Source organism: Micromys minutus (genome assembly GCF_963924665.1).
Source record: "Micromys minutus genome assembly, chromosome: 3".
Classification (NCBI taxonomy): Eukaryota; Metazoa; Chordata; class Mammalia; order Rodentia; family Muridae; genus Micromys; species Micromys minutus.
In genome coordinates, this window is record NC_137972.1 from 48,563,508 (window position 1) to 48,584,438 (window position 20,931).

The following is a 20,931-nucleotide window of genomic DNA, read 5'->3' on the forward strand; positions in this document are numbered from 1 at the left end:
TATTTACTGCCTGAAATGACTCCAATAACCCAGCAGTGAGCCACAGTATTTCATAAATGATTAACATTAAGTGGAGGAATCCTCGCCCTGCTCTACGCTAGCATTCCTCGGGAAGGAACCCAAGGTGTTTACTCTATTTCCTAAAGTACACATTTGCCCTTGGAGATTTTGATCTTGTCTGTCAAAAACAGTTATTGCTATTGCAGAGAGAAATAGTCAGGCTCGGAAGCGAGGAGCAGGTAAATTCAGCATATTTTGGTTGATTCAATATTTATTAAAAGAGAATAGAAATTCTCTTACATGTATTTTTCCTTTCGTCATATGTTCCTCAAGTGCTTGTTTTGTACGTGTTAGAAGGCTGAATATAATTCTTAATTCTAGTATGGGTTTTGTATCCTGCGAGCTTCCTGCTAAGGGAGGGAGAATTGGTTCTATGGAAATAGAATGAAGGTGTCGCATACGAAGAACCCCACCAGCTGTGTGGAAGTGATACTGATCTTACATCCTACCTGGAGACGTAAACATTATCTTAAATTGCTTTATAGGTTTGTTTACTTTTATTTTATATTATACATTATATATATATATAATATATATATTATATATATATAGGAATGTTTTTGTTTTTGTTTTGTTTTTGCCTGCACGGCTGTGTGCCACATGCATGCAATACCTATGGAAGCCAGAAGAGGGTGTTGGGTCTAGTTACCATTGAACCAGAGCTTGTCCCACGTTCTCAGGGCCCACACATACACTTTAGGCATTATATACTTTATATAAGGTCAGATGTCGAGCAGAGGTGAATCATAGCGACCTTTGAGAACCGCTTCTCAGACGAGGGATAAGAAGAATATGCAAGTTAACCTGGCCGTATTTTAATAATACTTTATGAGTAACAATTTACGAAAACCGAATTTCATGTAATTTCTACACACCATTATTCTTTTGCTATCCCCGAATCCTTTGAGGACTTTCAGTATTTCATTATGTTTTAATGGTGATCTATATCCTCAGCTCCTCCCCAACTGTTTGAAAATGGAAAAATGATTCTTCCTTTGTAGATTACTTAAAAACAGGCAAAAAGCCGAGCTTGGCCTCTGAGCGTAGTCTGTCCTATCCTAGACTAGAGTGAAGGCCTGTTTGTTTCCTTGTACCAGTGACCAGGCTGATTCAAAGTCTATACTGTTCTCACACCTCACTCACTTCCCTAGTCTCTCTGTGTGTGCATGTTCATGTTTGGGCATGTGTGTGTGTATTCATGTGTGAACATGGGTGTATGTTCATATGTGATCATGTGTGTGTATGTGGAGGACAGCTTTGGCTGTTATTTCTTAGGAGATGTCTACCCTGTTTTGGATACAAAGCCTCTCACAGGTCTGAAGCTCACTACCCTGGACCTGCTGGCCAGCAAAACTCTCTCTGCCTCTCCAACACTGGGGCTGCAATTATTACCTACCACTGTAGCTCACCTGGGTCTTAGTGGTTTAGGCGATTGGACTCAGGTACCTGTGCTCCCAAGACACGTAGTACTTTATCCACAGATCCTTCTCCCCAGTCTCTGCAATTAAAGACCAAAACCCACCCCTCCCCCACACCCAACAAACCCACCAAGTTCACTTATTGAAATATTCTTTGGTCTCAAATCTAATGTGTGTGTCATAATGGGGTCTGTGTTCTGGATAAATGGATACAGGTAACATATGTCACTCTTCAACAGCCTTTAAAACTGTGGGTGGCCTAAAGTCATAAAACCAAGGACACTGATGTGACACTTCCTTGGAATTTTAAGAAACTGAGGTTTCATGACCATTAAGTGTCTTAACTTTTTTGGAACATAGCAGATTTTTCCATATGCTCATACCTTGAATTCGTGAGGGAGGTCAGAAGTTCCTCCACCCACATGCGTCCCTTGTTTGCCTCTCCTCCTCATACCCTCTCCTCCTGGGTGACCACTTGCCTGGCATTCTCTGCAGAGCTTGCTTCTTTCTCTGAAACTGCATTTAGATGGAAACTCAGAGTGTGTATTCTTCCCCAAGGTTTAGGATCAAGTGTGTTGTTGCTTGGGGCAGTTCATGATCACTGTGTGGGAGTCTACAATATGAAGAGTTCACTCCAATTCACCCTTGTATTAAGTATGGGAGGGCTATTATGTTTCATCTAGGTCTGGCTGCTGTGCATAAGGAAAGCTTCTATGAGCCCTCTTATGCTTGTTTCAGTAGGTGCTAGCATGTTAGCATGCATTTCTGTAGCATGGTTTTGCTTTTCAGAATAATTGTAGTTAAACTTGCCAGAAGTAATAAATGATTAAAAAAGAAGAAGTTCATAGTAACCACTTGTATAGGGCTTATTGTGTGCCAAGAATTGTTCCAGGTCTTTCCGTCTCTTCTCCTGTTCCATTGGGATGGGCAGGATCACTATGTGCACAGTGAGGGATGTCAGGTGAAGAAGCTTGCCAAGAACATCTTTGAAACTTTGATCGGATTAGTAACAAGTAATTTCTCCAAGTGATTACCATGCCACAGGATCGCATGCCAGGGAGAGGGTATAGGAGGAGCAATCAGGAGTGGAAACTGCACCCAGCATCTCTTCCTTTTTCAGCTGGGGTAGGAACCCAGGTAGCATGGCTTCCCAGGCTCTGCTTTAGCCACTGTACTAAATGAATCTCTCCAACGCTGAGGTTGCAATTATGAGCCATCACCCTTGCTTTCCAAGCTGGCAGTGTTGCCTCCTCTGTCCCTGGTTCTGATTTCTAGTGGCCAGCTTTATTTGGCTGCCCTGCCCTGCCACCAGCTGTAAAGGGGGCAGAAGTAGGTGGCCTTCAGAAAACCGGCTGTGGAGAGGCTCACCTGGATTTACACGCTGGCTTCAGTCTCCGAAACCCTTGGCAGACAAGGGAGCTGCTCATGTACAGGCAGAGATACCATTCCGGCGGGAATAAGGCAGGGTGGGAGAGCATCCTATAGCACACTGCTGGGTGCAGAAACCTTTTATTGCATGAAGGTGGTCATTGTGTACACTATCAATTTTGTCTGTTGCTATAAGCAGTGGGGTTGGTGCTATTAAGTGAAAAATATCTGAACGTCGTCCTTTGTTCATCCCTGTGGGAATGACAGATCCTAAATACCCATCTCTCTCTGAGTTGAGCTCTTGTAGTGTATACTAGCTTGGGAAATGCTTTGGAGGAAGGAGCTCCCACCCTTAGCATCTCCAGTGACCAATCTCTCAGTTTTCTAGAACCCGGGGAAACACAGTACATCCCTTAGTAGGATCCAAAACATGGTTTAACAGCCACCCCATGGTTTCTTCCTTCTCTCTTATTCTCCTGCGGACTTCGGAAACCCTGTAGAGGTTCTTAGGGCTTTCTGATGTTCAGGCTATTCCAGAAGGAATACTGGATTTGACCTCTTGGAGTTTACAAGACTAAACCTTGGATCCTGGAGCACTTGAACGGGAGCCAGCTGCACCTTGGACCTGGCAATCTGCAGCCAAACCCATCATTAATTCCCTTCGAATGCCAAGGCCCTCGAAGACCAGGGAAGTGTTAATTAACAGCATGCTGGTAGCATACTCGTCTGGTCCAAGGGTTTGAGTAGGGCTCAGCAGCAGGCTGGGGTGGAGGGAGATCAGAACATTTTATGGGGGGTGTGGACACATAGCTTTGCTCTTCCTATTTTATATTCACGCTCCTCACTGTTTTGCATTTAATTAGTGGGCAGTAGTTAAGTCTGGCAGCCAATGCTTTGCTTGTGTCCTTGAGCTATGGCAGGCTTTTAATCATGCCTTTCCCTCTTCTCGCCCCAACCCCGTTGGCTTTTGATGCACCACTATTCTGCAAGCAAATACAAAGGCCCAGATTCAATGGGACTGGCCAAAGTAAAAGGCTGTTTTGGTTGTTGTTTTTTTTCCCCCCCTGTTGTTTTATGATTAAAAGGAACCAACACAGGTTTAGAAAAGCAAAATTGGCTCTTCTACCCCTTAGGAGTGAGCTTTTCTTTAATGTTCTAGAAAGCGGGAAACAGATGGGAAAGGATGGCCGGGTTCCTCCCAGTGTGTGCTGATGATATCAGGTGAAAAATGGGATAAAGGGTGCGGGGAAACATTCTGTGAGCCTGGATCCAAAGAATGAATGAGAAGGACCAGTGATCCTCTCAAACGTGGCAGATGAGACATTGATCCAGAGAATGCTGATGGGAGGGGAGCGCGGTCCCCAGAGGAGCAGCACAGAGAATTGAAATGATTTCAGAGCGTTTGGGCTGATGATCTGGGCACCAGGGCCACCTGCACGGGTAAAAATGTATTACTACTAATAAGGACTTTGAGCCCAGACAGCTGCAACCTGCAGACACGAACGGCCCACCTGTGTGCCCATCCTGGACTGCTCCGTTCACCTCATCTTCCTGCTCCGTCCTTTTTGGAAGTACTGGACTGAGCCCCCCCCCCCCCCCCCCCCCCCCCCCCCCCGCTCACGCAAGAGCTCATGCAAACTAGCAGCTGTGTGTCCTTCCTCTTTATTGGTGCTCTGGTTGATTCTAAAATTCAGGTAGTGAGTGGGTGGTGGGGTCCTGTACACAGGAACCTTCCAAATATTTGTGGAGCAAATAATTGGTGGGCGGATTTCACAGTGCGGAGAGGTGCTCTGTGTTGGGGAGACGGTCCCCACTTTCAAGTGTAACCTGTAGTTTCAGCTTAGGGGGTATGTACGGTGATATGTATGGCCATTGTCAAACCAAACCCTTTAGTCTCTTTTACATTGCTGTTTCTTTGTGACACTGTGGGGCATACCCATCACCTGGGAGGGGGGTTTGAAAGGTGTCAGCTAACCAGCCCGGGGGCCTTGCTGACCACAGTGCAGTACACGGTTGCTTTTGTTAGATGTCCATTCCTTTGCCCTCTCAATCAAAACACTCCGGGACTGTGTATGCCTCAGATAAGAGTGTTTGATTTCAAATGGCTATCACCATTTTTATATTCGGTGTTTCTGTCTTAGACAAAGATGACGGTGATATGTGGCAATGTTGCTACGAAACTTCAATGCAGTCCTCTACAGGAAGAAAATGGATTACGGAGGATTAATTGTTACAGTTCATTTTATTGATTGCCTTGGCATAATTGCTCTCTTCTAAAGCCTCAGTGGTATCTGCTTTTGGCAGCATGCTGTTCAGAATGCAAGTAGCAGTCTGCGTTTGGGGGGGCTGTAGTTACTAAACTGTGAATTCAGAAGAGATAGGTAGACTTAGATCCTCTTTGGAGGAATTAGAAAAGAATGAAAATTTCAGACCAACTCTTACCATCTCCTGTTTTCACACAGCAGGTAGCAGTTGTGTTTCTTAACAGTTAAGTGCCAAGTATTGCATCAGACTTGAGTGATGTCAGGAAACCTTTGGTGGCGCCATGATCTATGGCTGTATGTGGAATTTGTTTTCCTGAATTAAGTGTGTTGAAATATGGGCTGAATTAAGAAAAATGAGGGTTGGGTGATGGTCCAGCTGGTCATTGTGTTTGCTGGGCAAGTCTGAAGACTTGAGTTGGAATCCCTGGCATCAATGTTCACAAATGCCTGGAGACCCAACACTGTGCATGTGAATAAACACACACACACACACACAAAGGGAGGAGGGGGAGGGGGGAGAGAGAGAGGGAGGGGAGAAGGAGAGGAGGAGGGGAGAAAGAGAGACGGGAGGGGGAGAGGTGTAATCCAGTACTAACAATCCGGTAACATTTTCTAATACACTCTCCAGAAGACTTCTTAGTGCTAAAGTTTGAGAGTCACAGATCTGGTCCCCAGGTAGAAACACTAGGAATGTTTGCTCCACACAAAAGTGAGTGCATTCTGCTTCTAAGCATGAATGTTCTATGGTGTAGGCAATGGTTCTAGGGTTCCTCGAATTCATCCAGCTTAACCTTAAGCCTTCTTAGACAGATTTCATCAGGTTTGAATGCTGTTGCTGAGACAAAGCCAAGTTCTGGTTCCACCCAAGGCAGAGCCTGTAAGTTACCAGTTTCTGGAATTGAGCTGTCCCTTAGCAGTTTCTCTTTTATGGATAAGGAATGAGAGTACAAGGAACTTGCTGGGGTTACCTTCACAGGCAGGTAATTAGGGTATCCCCGGCGACCCGCACATCCCAGCGCTCATGCATCTGAGTGAAACCTACCTGCTTCTGCAGGGACTTGTATGACTGGGGAAGCCAGCCGGTGCTTCACCAGCTGACTAGCTTCTTAGGGTCTCTGGTGGACTGCAAAAGTGAGTGACATGCTGGGGAATTGATGTCTGAAGGGACAGCTGTTATCCCTAGGTCAGTCTTCTCTCCAGAACCTAAAGACCTCAGACCTGCACAAGACCTCACAAGGAGGAAACACCAAATGCCACCAGATAGTCCTGTGAGCTGAGCAGTCATCTCCAGCCCTGGCAGGTGGCTGGTTGGAATTTCAGGAATGCTCCTGAAACAACTTTCTCTTTCCCCTCCCCCACCCTCCCTTCCCTTTAATATATATAAAACCTTTAATAAATATTAAATAAAACGTATATAAGTATATATATATAACCCTTTAATATATATAAAATACACACACACATATAATTATTTTTTAAAGACAGTGTTTTCTGTGGCAAAGGCTGGCTTTGAACTCACTACATATAGCCAAAAATGGTCTTGAACAACTGATCCATTGCCTTCCCCTCCCCAGCGCTGAGATTTTAGACAAGCACCAATGTTCTTTGCTTTTTCAGTGTGAGGATCTAACCCAGGACTTCATGCATGATAGGCAAGCGGTCTACCAACTGGGCTGTATTTCCCACCTCATTCTCTTTAGCATTTTCTGGCTGGTGCGTGCCATCCTATCCCGAGCCTTGCTTCTAAACAATACATCTGAGAATTTTGCCTGGGTTTGGTGTGGTACTTACTGGCTGGTGACCAGCAAAACTTTGAGTTTTTGTTTCTTTTCAGTTTCTGGGAGATCCCTGTTCTTCAGAACCTTTCAGAGTTTCGCTGAAGCTTTGGCTGCCTGCTAGAGTTCCTGCCCTGAGAAGTCTGGGGTTTCATTCATCAGGGCCAGGAGCCCTGGACTTATTTATAGAGAGGGCAGACTCTCTGACTACTTGAGACACATAGTTTGAACCTCGATTCCCTCTAACCAGCTTCCCTTGTGCCCTCTGTGGAAGACATTCTGTTCTTCTTGATGAACACAAATGAACAATGCATACTGAGCAAACTGACTTGCTGTCAGCCGGTAGCTTCACACCGCGCTCTCCAGCCTTGAGACTCATGTGTTTCTGTTGCTCTCCTAGCTTGGAGCATAACAAAAAGCCTCTTTGTTGCTCCTCTCTCTCTCTCTCCCTCTCTCCCTCTCTCCCTCTCTCCCTCCCTCTCTCTCTCTCTCTCTCTCTCTCTCTCTCTCTCTCTCATTCTTTCTTTTCTGCTCTCAGCTCATCTTAGCCCTTTCCCCCTTCTTGACATGCACATCAGAAGACAGGCAAGTTTTTATTTGAAGACTGAGGTGTTGTCCCAAACTGATGACTCAGAGGCAGCCAGCTGCAAACAAAGCTGTTCTGCTGGGAGTGACACTGGACACCTACCTTAGACTCCACCTTCTCTTTCGATAAGGCACCTTAATTGTTTTGGCCATGATGGGAATTAGAAGAAGATCAATTTCTTCAAGCTTTCTTTCATTCATATTTCTGTCTTCCACTATGCTGGAACCCCCTTAGTGAAACTCTTCCATATTGGGTGTAAAGAATCTGGAAACTGGTTTAGTGGACAGTTAAGTTCTGATAAAGATCTAAGGAGGTCTTCTCTACAGTCAGGTTCCTGGCACCTCCTAAGCTCTGTCACCAAGGAGACGGGTACCACTGATTTAACAGATCTATACAGCTTAGGGTCCATAAAGGGATGCTGGCATTAGACCTTCACAGGTTTAAAACCTAGCTTCCTTCCTATGGAGTCTGTGAGGACCTTTCGTATTTGTGCTTTTAGGAAGGCTCTATCTCAGACAGCCGCTGCAAGATTCACTTAAGTTAATGCACAGAACAAGTTTTTGGCATGATTTTGGTAGGTGATGTTAAATTAGGAGCTCTTTGATAGCTGTTTTTATTTGCATACCAAGTTTTCCAAGACCAAAAGGTTCCAAATAATTGAAATTAGAGAACACTTGGCTGGTGAGATTCTTAGGTGCAATGTCCAGGAAAGGACTTGAGACATCAGCATGTGTTTTTTTTTTTTTTTTTTTTTTTTTCAGTTATGAGAGAGAGAGGGGGGGGGAGGGAGGGAGGGAGGGAGGGAGGGAGGGAGAGAGAGAGAGAGAGAGAGAGAGAGAGAGAGAGAGAGAGAGAGAGAGAGAGAGAGACCTGGGGTTGCTGTTCTGAGGAAGGACACTACCTGCTTTGAGGAACATCATGACTACATTGGCTTCCACATCTAACATACTGTGTGTCTAAAACCTTAGTGACTTTATACACAGCATATATTCTACTTTCTGTTTCTTCTCTACCTCGGGTCGATACATTACCTTACTTACTTAGCTTTGACCTTTTAAAAATACCCTGGTATAAGGGCAGCTTGCTTTAGGTCCTTCATCACAGAAAGAGACAGAGAAGAGGAATTGGGAAGAGGTAGCGTGGCTCCCAGCATGCTGCCCGTTCCTGTGCTGGCATCATGCCAACCTCTTTCTGACCTTCTCTTTTGGTATCATAGAAACTTCCCTTTGGTTGCTCCTCTGCTCTGTTCTCTGGCGTCTGTTCCATGTGCCACATGGCTTGATGTACCATAGAAAAATTTAGATAGAGTAAGGACCTTCTCCTGGCCCCATGACACCACCAATTTGTGGCAGAGAAATTTAGTTTGGGGTTTTCGCTTTTGGTAAGACCTACTGAAATTCTGGGCTCAGCAATATGTGGATCACACATGCACATGCTCGTACGAACACACACAGATGTGAGTGTGAACACACACACACACACACACACACACACACACACACACACATACACTTTGGTTTGCTTAGAAGCCTGTTGGAAGAGAGGCCCCTGTGACTGGTACAGAACACATTAGAGTCTAAATAGGAATTGCCACAGAGGCTTGGGATCTCCTGGTTGTAAGCTCCTGGGAGTCACAGTGAGCTCTGTTTCCTCACCTCATAGGAGTCTGTGCTGATATGATCTTTTTGCACCGGGAACCTCACAGTTTATCTCTTCTGCCTCAGCACGCCTTTCCCTCAGGACTCCAGGCTGTCTCATCCTATAGATTCCAACTCCAGTGACATCCTCTGATGTCACTTGCCCAGTCACCCTATCTGCCTGTCCTCTGTCTTTATCCCCCATTTTTTTTTATCTCCCGTTTTAACAATCAATATCTGAAATGCTAACTTTTTTCTCTGTAGGCTCTATAGACACCGGGAGTTATCCAGGCTCATCCCTACAGTGTGCCGGTGTCTTGCGTACATTGAGATTAAGAATTATGTAGTGAGTGAATGAATCTAAACATTTAGTGCTGAGGACGGTCCTCTAGAAGGGAAAAGCTTAGGTTCCACATTCGTGGAGAGGAGAGACTGGTTTTTTTGTTTGTTTGTTTTTCTTTAACCTTTCGGCACATCTCTATAGCCCTTACTGACTTTTGACACTACAAAGGCCAGCGAGCATTCTAGAAGTCACCAAGCACCTTCCTATCTTCCACACAGGGCCTCCTCACATAGAGTAGCACACTAGCTCAGGCAGTCCATAAGTTCACTTCCTTGAACCCGGAAGTGAATGCTCCTGGGGGAAGCCCTCTGTGTTTGGAGGGGTACAGCTGATGAATAGACAGGCACTGGAAGACCATTCTGCATCTCTGCTCTTGTGGGAAGGGTTGGTGGAATCCAGTTGCCTTGTTCATATCAACCTTACCAAGCTTCTGTCTCACGTCCTTGTCTGAAGCTCTGCTTTGGAGAGACCTATACCAAGGCCCCATTGATGCTGATGATTTGGCTTCCTTGTCACTGGTCTTTCTTATCCTAACCCTCACAGCGGTCACTTCTGAGCTTTTTATGAATCTCTTTGTTAACATTTGCCTGCTTATTTTCTTTGCCTCTTTCAGGAAGACAAGGGTCTCTTTGTTCTTGAACCCCTGACCCTTGTCATCCTGGAGATCTTAGAGACACTCAGCTCCCTCTCACCACTGTTCACTCAGCAGCCCGAGCTGTCCTCAGATTCCCGGTTTCCTCCTTGAAGAATCAGTTACAGCGTCAAGCCCATGTTGCTTTCCTGGGTCATGCGTATTTATTTATAGCTCCAGTTACCCAACTGTGGGCTGACATTCTGAGGTGCTCGCTTTGAAATAGACTTTCTGAAGGACCTCTGTGGGGATAATGAGGCCATTTCTACACTTGCAAGTTGGAATACATTACAGAAAAGTGGCTGCAAGAGGCACTCGAAATGATGGGACTCTGTATAGGACAAACTTGGTGTGTGTGAGTTTTCTAGCCAAAGAGCATTCAGCAACAGTTTCCTGGTACTTTGATGATAAGTTAATGTCTTAGAAATAATTACATCATCTGCTAGTTAACTTTGAGGCTTCTTAAAGAATGTATGGGTGACAGGGTTAGTTTATGTGGATAGGAGCAAGCCAGGCTTGCAATTCCTGAGGTGGGTTCTCTTTAACCCTTTCTGTCTGTGCTTTCCTTTTGGAGCGGTAGCAAAGCAGAATCATGGCAATTGTTTTTTGTTCCTGTCTGCCTGCCTGCCTATCTTTTATCTATCTTGTGTGTATGTGTGTGTAGCTCAAAAGACAAGTTGTTGGACATAATTTTCATCTTCTGTCATAAAGGTCCTGTGGCTCAAACTCGGGTTTATTAGGCTTAGTGGCAGGTACCTTCATTCACTGAGTTGTCTCACCGACCCTGCTCTTTTATTTTTGCAACAAGGTTTTTACCCTGCAGTGTAGACTGGTTGGGAACAAACTGTATAGCCAAGGCTGGCCTTAAACTTGTGACACTGTACCTGGCTTTTCAAGTACTTTTGTCGGTGTGTGTATGTGTGTGTGTGTGAGTGTGTGTGTATGTGTGTGAGTGTGTGTATGTGTGTGTGTATGTGTGTGTGTGACTGTGTGTGTATGTGTGTGTATATGTGTGTGTGTGAGTGTGTGTATATGTGTGTGTGTATATGTGTGTGTGTGAGTGTGTGTATATGTGTGTGTATATGTGTGTGTGTGAGTGTGTGTGTATGTATGTGTATATGTGTGTATATGTGTGTGTGTGAGTGTGTGTGTGTGTGTGTGTGTATGTGTGCCAATGTTGGTATAATTGCTCATGTGTGTATGTGTAAAGGTCACAAGTTACTGTTGGGTGTCTTTATTGCTCTTCACTATTTATTTATTTATGAATGAGCCAGGGCCTTCCACGAAAACTGAGACCAGTTTGGCCAGTCTGGCTGGCCTGTCTCTGAGCCTACCAGCTTTCAGTTCTGGGATTACAGGTATGTGCTGCTCTGCCTGGGTTTTACATGAGGGCTGAACATCCAAACTCAAGTCCCCAAGTTTGTTCAGCAAGTACTTTACCCACCGAGCCATCTCCATGGCTCCCAAGATTACATTCTAAAACACATAGCTACATCAGATTCAAAAGAAAGTCGTCTCCATGGAAGCCCAGTGATGGAAACACTGATACAGACAGTGAGGCTCAAGGTGCCCAGACCCAAGGCACACAACTGACACAGGTCCATTCCTGGGGAAGTGCCCGGGTGTTGACTGACATGCATTTGAAGGTGTTAGCAATAAACTGTAAGAAGATCAAAGATCCTGGGTTCCTATTTGTGAGCAGTTGTAGGAACTGTACAATTCCCACAGGTACTCACTGTTGCTGGCCTTTACAAAGGAGGAGATAACGAACTTCAAAGGTAGATTTGGGAAGATACAATGCTGCTCTTATTTCCTTTCTCCTCCTAGTTCATGGACTTCTGAATTCTACTCGAAGACCTCAGATTCAGGTCAAGATGAGATTAATAGTCGCTTTTCCCATGGACACCTGCCCCCCTCCCCCGCACCCTATCTGCCTTCCTTCAAAGCCTGTGCTGAGCTCCTGTTTGGTGGAGGGTGTGTGACCAGCAGCACCCAGCAATCCAGAAAGGTTTGGGGAGTGTGGACTGAATGAATTCGATGGGTCTGCCAAGTTTCAGAACAGATGTAAGTAAGGAAATGTCGAAGTTCTCTCAGGATTTCCGACCTTGGGTTTTCCTTTTTCATTTCGTCCCTGTCATCTATTATAGAAATGACCATTGATTGGAAGAACCAACGATGTTTGAAATTACTTATTAGATTGAAAAGACTTTAGAAAGTGATTTTCCTAAACTTGGTTGTCAGGTTTTCTCAGGCAAGATCGGTTTGCTCATTGCCATCCTGTGCATGGTGTTCGGGACACACAAGTTGGCCTTTTGTTTGTGCATGTAGTGTGTGAATGTTCGGGAAGTTTACAGTTGCTCCTCAGGCTCCTATGCAAAGACAGATGCACAGGGATGGAAGACAACAGAGGCACGACACCAGAAGACAGCGCCAATAGAGCAGAGACTCTCAACCGTTGGAGGCTGAACAACTCTTTCATAGGGATACCCTAAGACCATTGCCAGACACAGATAATTACATCACCATTCATGACAGTAGCAAAATTACAGGTATGAAGTAGCAGTGAAAATAATCACAACACGAGGAACTGTATTCAAGGGTCCAGCATTATGCAGGTAGAGAACCAGTGTAATAGCATGTGTGATTGGGGCATGAAGTGGTTCAGGTACTGACAACCAGTCCGGCTTGCAATTAGAGGGAGGAGTAATGGGAACTATTATAGAACACACGCTTTGGGATATGAAGAAGGTGGTGTTCTCAGTGCTAAGCAGGGAGGTGCTGGAGTGTGAGCTTTACAGCTCAGCTCCTCTTGATACCTGACCCTGGGTAAGCCATGATACCACTGTGTCCTACTCTCCTGTGTAACACTGTGAAGATGAGACAACCCTTCTCGATGTTTGGGGACGGTAAAATGAAGCAACTTGGAGAAGGCTCTTGGGGAAGAGCCAGTCATCGTTCACTCACGGAAGCAGCAGTGGCTGCTGCTGTTACTAATTCTAGCTCCCAGTGACCGAGGTACACTTCGTGGGGCACGTTTCTGACTCGTCTTATTCAAGCTTCACTGTGGTATGACTGGCCATTGAGTGTGAAGAGTGCTTACTACCTCATGTTTTTGAGCCTGTGACTCGTGCATGTGAGGAACTTCAATTCTAAATTCTATGTGAAGTTCAGGATAGATGGAGTTCTTCGAGTGCCACAGGCTTTGGGTACAGTTGCCACCTCTGCCCTTCAGCCTTGTGCCCTTGTGACAGTCCTGAGGGAGACTCAGTTTCCCTGTCCATGTAAAGGGAGACACTCATTTCATTTAGAGACATCCACTCTAGCAAGGCCTAGCAAAGATGGGATTTTCTTTTTCATCTCCAACAGATTTATTTTTAAAGGAATGACCTAAGGGAGAAAAAAAATGGGAGTATAGAAGTATGGACTGGAAAATAAATACAAATGTAATCTGTTTTACTAATTTTATAACCACAAACGTGTACAGAGAATGATGCCCTGTACCAAACCCAAGAGATGCAAACGAGGTGTTTCCTTGGCCAGGCTGAAGACTCAGCCTCTGGCGTTTGGAATTTAGGACGCAGTCCTCGGTTTTGGCTGGGTCTCTGGGTGTTTGGCACAGTTCATGCGTTTAACCCGATCAGAACAGAAGAATGGTCACCTGACCCAGGTAGAAGTAGATGAAGTGTTTGGTTTCGTGTGTCACATAGCTACCGAAGTTCCGACCCACAATGCAGTACCAGGTGGGGTTGTACGTGTCAAACTCCTTCTTGATATGGGCCCCGATGTCCTTCTCTAGGCTGTACTTCTCCAACGCCTGAGCAGCGCATCTCTTCTGACACCTCTGCATTTTTGATCACCGCCTTGCGGTAGCACATGGTTACCGCGGAGCAGGGGCCAGCCGGCTGCTGCGAGCTCCTAGGGAAGGTGCTGGCGCCGCTCAAGCAGCCAAGGACAGCTGGGCGGTCGCTACCGAAGCCCTGGCACATCTGGGGATTTTGTTTTTTTAATTAGCTAAAGAAGTTCCCATGGAGTGGCAGGAAAGTGTGTAGATAGTGTGAGGGAGTCTGGGAACTGCAGAGAGAATGACCTCCCGGGACCCTGCTCTCCCATTTCATTTCCGGCTTTTGTACTTCGGAGACAGTCTTGTCTCTGCAAAGTCAGTTAGTTTCTTTGTTTTTCTGCGTGGGTGGGGGTGGGGGATCGGCGGAGGAAAAACCGGCTCCGTATTCTTCCTAAGTGTACGTCTCTCAATGACAGGCTGTGGTCCAGTCCCAACTCTGTTCCAGTGGTAAGAGTCACTTGGCTCGTGCTGAATTTTCATGGGTGGCTGAACCCCACAGCAACTCTGCTGTCCCCTCTGACGAACCTGCTAGGACCCAGATGTTTACAGTATCATTTTAGTTGTGAACTAGGTCAAGAGCAAAGAAAGTGTCTCTGGATAAAAACCTGGCCATATGGCAGAACCGGGAAACTGTGGCTTTTGAGATGGAGAATAAGAGGAATGGGCCTTAAATCTTTGACCTAAGCCAGTGGTGCCACACCCAAGGAGGGACTTGCATACCTTGGGTACAGCATTCTCTGAGAATGCCAAAGGCCTTTTCTAATGACAGCCCCATGGGCCCCCACTGTCTCGGAAATATTTGATGAACGGTTCACCTGTTCATAAAGGCTGCTTATATAAAGTTAGAGGCATGGAAGGGTTTTCCTCCAGCTTCATGACCAGGGACTCCAGTTGGAACCAGGGGTTTCAAGCTGGACTTCTGGTGTGTTCCACACATCTGACTCCCAAGGCCTTGGTCTAGCACTTTCTGTTCTGTGCCAACCATCTTTTCTTTCTTTCTACCTCTTTTCTATTTTCCTTCCTCTTTCTTCCCATGTGGTGCACCCTGTCCTTGTTTGCAATCCTAAGTCTGTTGTTTGCTTGTTTGGAGTCTTTGCCTGATAGGTGGATATAATTGTTTTTCTCTCCTGTTAAATAGGAATTTCAAGAAAACAAACAAACACAAGAGCGAAAACCACTGCGTTCTAGTGTTTGTTGCTCTGAGGACAAAATGCCACACAGTACAGTGTGTGAATGACCCTGACAACTGTGGCTCTGTTACCATATTGGTGGGTTCTTTGATTCCTTCCTCTTCTTAAACAAGGTGTGAAGCCATCAGCCAGGGGTTCACACTATTTTCTAGGGCCTGTGAACATTTTTTTCTGCATTGTACACAAAGCATTGATCTTAATCTTGAGGAAAGTGATTGGTTATTGATTACTGCTGGACAAGATTGATCTCTCTTGGGGCTGTCAAACGTGTGTCCTTGGGGTCCCTGCCCATTCTGTCTCCTGTTCCATCGTGTCCTACATGACAAACACTGGGTCTTCTTCCTCAATTCCTTATTTACCTACCTCCGACCCCTACCAGCCACTTGTCACAGTCTTGTCATCTAGGACACCATCCCTGTATCCAGGGGGACCTGTTGCCTGCATGTTCTGTTTGCATAGCTTTTGCAGTAGTTTTTGTCACTTGGAAATAGTTTTGTAAAACTGGCTCTGAGCTTCCTGGCGGCAAAAGTGAAGTGAGGAAAGAATCCGTTCTATGATAGAAAATCTCTGGAAGATAAAAGTCAACCATACAGGGCTTGAGCCCTGTGGGTATTTTACTAGTTTGTCCCTGCTTTGAGGGACTGAGGTATTGAGCAGGCATATATGAGGATCCTAGCATAGAGACCTTAATTCATTAGTACCCTCTGCTCAGACAGTTGGCCAAATGCACCCCCTTGTTCTGTTAAAATCTTAATGTGTACCTAAAAATTGGCCAGGTGGTAGTGGGGTTGCCTTGAGGTCCTAGGTGGGTCTGCGGATATACTGGGAGATAAATTGTGGTCCTAGAGAGAGTTATTGAAGGGCTGGGGGATAGGACCATGGGGGAGGGGCAGGAGGGGGGCACACAAGCCAACAATAAGGCCCAGATTCTCCAGCCACCTAAATCCTCACTAGTTTCTGACCCATAAACTCCATCCACACACTAAATCACTTTCTATTTCTCCCCCACTTCATACCCCCATGCTACATTTGGAAGCAAACTGTTGGTCATTTGTTAGAGTGCTTGTCTAGACTGTTCGAAACCCTGGGTTTGGCCCTCAGCACTACACAAACTGGATGTGGTGGCACTCCCCTGTAATTCCAGGACTCATGAGGTGGAGACAGGGGGATCAAGAGTTCAGTAGTCATTTTGGCTACCTAGTGAGTTTGAGGCCAGCCTGAGCTACCTAAGCTCCTATGGGCCTTCCCATGTGCCTTGCCTTCTCCTTCTGTTCCCTTTCTCCCTGCTCTGGGTACCTGGGTGCTCTTGAACAAACTGTAGCTGCTTTTTCCTTCCTCCTTTGGTCACATGTCCATCCTGATGCTTAGAGATGCTAGGTCATCCCAGATGCCAAGTCCCAGCATCCTCTCTCTACCCAGGCCCCGTCCCACCTCACATCCCCCTTTCTCTGTAGTTCTCCTCCCAGTCCATAGTAACCTTACTCAGCTTGTTTATCAGGGCATGTTTCCTCGTGCTGGGTCATAAGCCACAGGACTCCTGGGAGCGAGTTTCTCGTTCTGTGCACGAGGTTCTTATAAGAAGAGTTTCTCAGACATGCTTGTGAGGGGACTCCTGTAGAAGTGGCTCGTTGGCCACACAGATGAGCCACAGATGACCATGTGACTTGATATAGCCTGCGATACTCACTTTGCCAACCTTTAACACCCATCCCCCCACCCCTCGCCACCCCGAGAAGTCCCGGGACTTCCCGGCTCTTCTTCGGATGCCTTTTTTCTTCTTGTCCTCTTTTATGGATCTCTGGGACCCTTGCTGATCTTTTCAGGGTCCAGGACTTAATTTTCACTATCCCCAAAGACACCACCACTTTAACGGATGATTTCCTCAGCTGCTCCAAGCAGGTGTGTGGTCGCCAGTTAGATGGTCACTGCTGGGGAGACAGGAATCCGTTTTGTTCCTAATCTTCCTGGCATGTCCTTGCATGGTGCATGAATCAAATCAAATGCTACCATACACCTCAAGGCTGGCATGGGCAGGGTCTCTTTTAAGTTACCCAAAGTCTGAATGCTTAGAGGCAGTTAGAACCTCAGAGAAACCCAGACATTTCTAGGGGATCCACAGAACAACACACGGTTACCCTTTGAATTACCAGTACATATGGGCATTTTGAGCATCCTTAAGCAGTCTAGTAGCCTTGATAGGCTGTCACTGGGATTATGTTTTAAAGGTACCATGGAGAAGCAGAAAAGATGGCATCATGTGACACATTTAGTATGGGTAAGAATTTGCTAGAAGTAATTGCCATTTCATTAATAAGCTATTCCTTATTGATTTAACTTTCTAAAATAGTGAGCTTATTTACTGTTGTATTGTTTAAATTACATCTTACATTTATTTAAGGATGATTTATATTCTGTTTTGTAAACATGGATTTATTAAACACGAAAATGTATTATAGTAAAAGTTCAATTGTCAGTTGGCATTAGACTTCCTTTCTTTGTCCACAAGAGGGCTCTCTTGTCTAACAAAAGATAATTTCAAAGTTGAAAATGTAATGGAGGTTTAGATTAAGCCTTTAAGAAGCATTCATCCCAGTACTGGATTAAAGTGGTTAATATTGTCTGCAATGGGCTTTGTCTTGCTGTACCATTCAGCTGTGCCTCGATTCAGTGTGAGGTCTGTCCAAGGATGTCTTTGAAGTGGGATCAACCTGTACTGCTCTGAAAAAATGCTCTGTACATCAGTTGCTAAGATTGGAAGGCACTTGACTGGGCTGGAGAAGCCTTCTTAGCCACATGCTGCTCATTTCTCTGTGAGGAGGTTTACCTGATATCCAGTGCATATCTAAATCCTGTGATATGCATGGTAGCATCCTGGAGACTGGGATTTGGGGGGACAGTAGCACATCATCTTGTCCTGGAGGGTCACATTAGTTTTGTTAAGCAGTCTGCCAGCCCAGCCACCCCCAGGAAGGATTGCAATAGCAGGTCCTTTGGTGTTGTGACTATTCCTGACACTGTGGTTAGATCATATCATACCCAGCAGTTTCTGGATTATGTTCAGAGCTTGGTAGCCCCCAGGTCACCTACATGCTATACCGATCTTTCATGATGGTAGTCTAAAATCCTTGTCACTCTGTTTTGCTTATTTGAAAAATGAGAATCGAGGGGGAACATTTCCAATTAGAGACTAGTCTAATTAAAAAAAATCGAGCCTCTGCAGTGAGGATAATTGGGCCTTGAGAGATTTATGGCTAAATTGGCATCAGCGGTCATACTTGCTCAGCCCCAGACCTTGCTGATTTCGCTGGGATCAGAAGCTGTGCAGGTGTGCTGGGTGACGCAGGATGGTGTGAGTGCATCTTATTTTCTGTCACTCACTAGATTCCTCAGTTTTTTTGTGTTCTCGCCCCAACTACAGCATCGTTGCTTAGAATAACCGCTTTGTGCTTTTATGGTCACCTGAAGGAAGTGTTGTTTTCTCAATTATGAAAAAGGATTTGGTCCCATTTCCTTTAGAAAGGAATATTACCTGGTGGAAATGAAGAGGTTACATAGTTAGAAGGAATTTCTCAGCTCTTAAAACCAGTGTAAGCCATACAAGGGAAATGGCATGTATATTTAATTAATTTAATTCAGCTCCAATTAGAAGAGTTTTCTTCAAGAAGTCTACCCCATGATTTGGAACAGAAGGTATTGATAACGTATGAAATTAAAATGCCATTTATAAAATTCTTTAATTTTTAATAGACATGGTTATTGTCTTTAATGGCTCATTTACAATGTACTTTAGTATGTTGTAAAATGATCTAGTAGTAAATTCTTCATTGATGTCTTTAAGGAAGCCATAAAAAGGCAATTTGTGGCATGCCTCGACCACATATTGGCTGAAAAGCAGGCTACTTTAATGTAGCTGATGTCTACACTCTAATGGTGAAGTAATTCCACGCATCATGTGATAATCATAAATGAGAGGCTGGTGGAGGCTTGAGCTATGAAGTACGGCTTGTAACATGCTGGTCAAAGTCATTGGTGACCTGTAACTTTAATCAGCACATGCTTCAGCCTAAGGGGCTCATTGATTCCTGTTTTATTTCAGAATAAATTTGCTAGAGAAGGGCTCCACTGGTCATGTATTCCTAAGTAGAAAAGCTGGTTGCAAATCAGCAGGGACATCCAATGCACTTGTTTCTTTAAGCAACTGAACATGGAGACATCCTTCCTTGTTTCTGTCTGGAGACCTGATAGGTCCTTCTGGGTAGGCAGGTGCCCTAGCAGAGTGTGCAGTCATTACTGGTGAGGGGGTTAGTCACAAGCCTGTCCCCCTCACCCCTCTTTCACTCATAAGATCCCTTAGGGCTTCTCAAACGAGGTATTTACGAACTATTTTTCCACACCATCATCTTCTGTCTTGAGTGGGAACAAGAGCAGAAAGGTAATTTATCACACTTGGAGACTCTGCAGCCTCTTAACGACAGTGGCTAGCACTGTTCTGCCTTGTACCTGGTATCCAAGGGCTGTGCATAGAAGCCACCTGACCATCCCAGTAGATACAAGCCTCGGAGGTCAGAGCGGACCTTGTGGTGATTCTGTAAACAGCTAATGTTTGTGTCCTCACCACTCTGGTGCTGATGCAAGAGGCCCTTGGAGGCCTTACCCACCAGTGGCCAGCAGGAGAGGTGGCTCAAATGGATGTCTTGTAAATAAGCGAGATTCTGCCTTGCTGGATTCTTGTGAAAATGCTTCAGAATGAGACTGTATCAGGTAATGAATACAGGAATGAATAAAAAAAATCTTTATTAGTTGTTTATTTAATTTAGCCTTGTTCTGGTGCTGGATTCCTTCATGGAGGCCAGCAGAGTTACTCAGAGTCCATACACGCCGCTTGGCTCTGGTGCATTTCCGCTGAAATGCTGTAGAGTTCCGATCAGTAGTGCAGCCGGCTGCTTTCATAAGTTTGATGAGATGGTGACACAGACTGAGTAATCCTTGAAGGTTTCACCTTCATTCGGGTTGGGAAACTAGGTACCTTTGGGTGAATCTGTTGCTTATCAGAACCTGGACTCAATGTCTTCCAGTAGCCTTTTAAGAAAAAGCAGCACTAATATGTGGAGATCCGTGTAAACCATTCCAGATCTCAGCCAGGACTGCAGACCGAGTCCCAGAGGTTGTGGGTCAGTGTTTTCAGGTGCCAAGGACACCTGGCTTGATTTTCAGTGGACTTTAAATGCATGGGGAGAACTGCATATGTGTTGGGAGTGTATTAGCAAGTGTAAAGTCTAGTAGGTTTCAGATTGCCCTGGATCTTTGAGCCACATAGCTAGAATGGGAATCTTAGCTCATGTGCTTCCTAGCTGAGGGATGATGAACAAATTTCTAGTCCTTTCTATGCCACGAGGAGCCAGAAACAAGCCCTCATTTTAAATGAATGCCCAGTCATTCATTTGTTTGTTTTGCAGCCCAGGGGGCTTATTCATGCCAGGAAAGAAACCTGCCACTGAACCGACCCTAAGTCCATTCGAATTCCACTTTAACAGTCTTTTGTAATCCTGGCTAGCCTGGAACCCTGGATCCTTCTGTCTCATTCTGCCAAGTAGCTGGAAGTAAAGATCTGCACCACTATATTCAGTAGGAATTAATATTTTAAAACGAATAACACAATGCTTGTGTATTTGGCCTGTGGTAGATCCTGTATAAGTGTCTGTTTTTTTATGGGAGGTTGGGGACAGGCTGTCATGTAGCCCAGGCTGGCCTGGAGTTCATTATGTGGTGAGGATGCCCTTGAACCTTGTCTCCATTTTCTCAGTCCTGTTACTGCACA

At 45.3% G+C, this 20,931-nt stretch overlaps 1 protein-coding gene and 1 pseudogene across 2 annotated transcripts in view; one reads left to right on the forward strand and one right to left on the reverse strand.

Annotated features, from left to right (window-relative positions):
* Positions 1-10,379: 10,379 nt before the first annotated feature.
* The window catches only part of TAFA4 (TAFA chemokine like family member 4), a gene marked incomplete at its 3' end in the record, with an annotated part of 146,671 nt that continues 136,119 nt past the window's right edge, over positions 10,380-20,931 (forward strand). Inside the window, exon 1 of the mRNA XM_080914433.1 lies at positions 10,380-10,431. The remainder of the gene's footprint in view (positions 10,432-20,931) is intronic.
* On the reverse strand, positions 13,720-13,957 carry LOC308418454 (dynein light chain 1, cytoplasmic-like; annotated as a pseudogene). Its single transcript has one exon. The product of its transcript is annotated as a dynein light chain 1, cytoplasmic-like (transcript).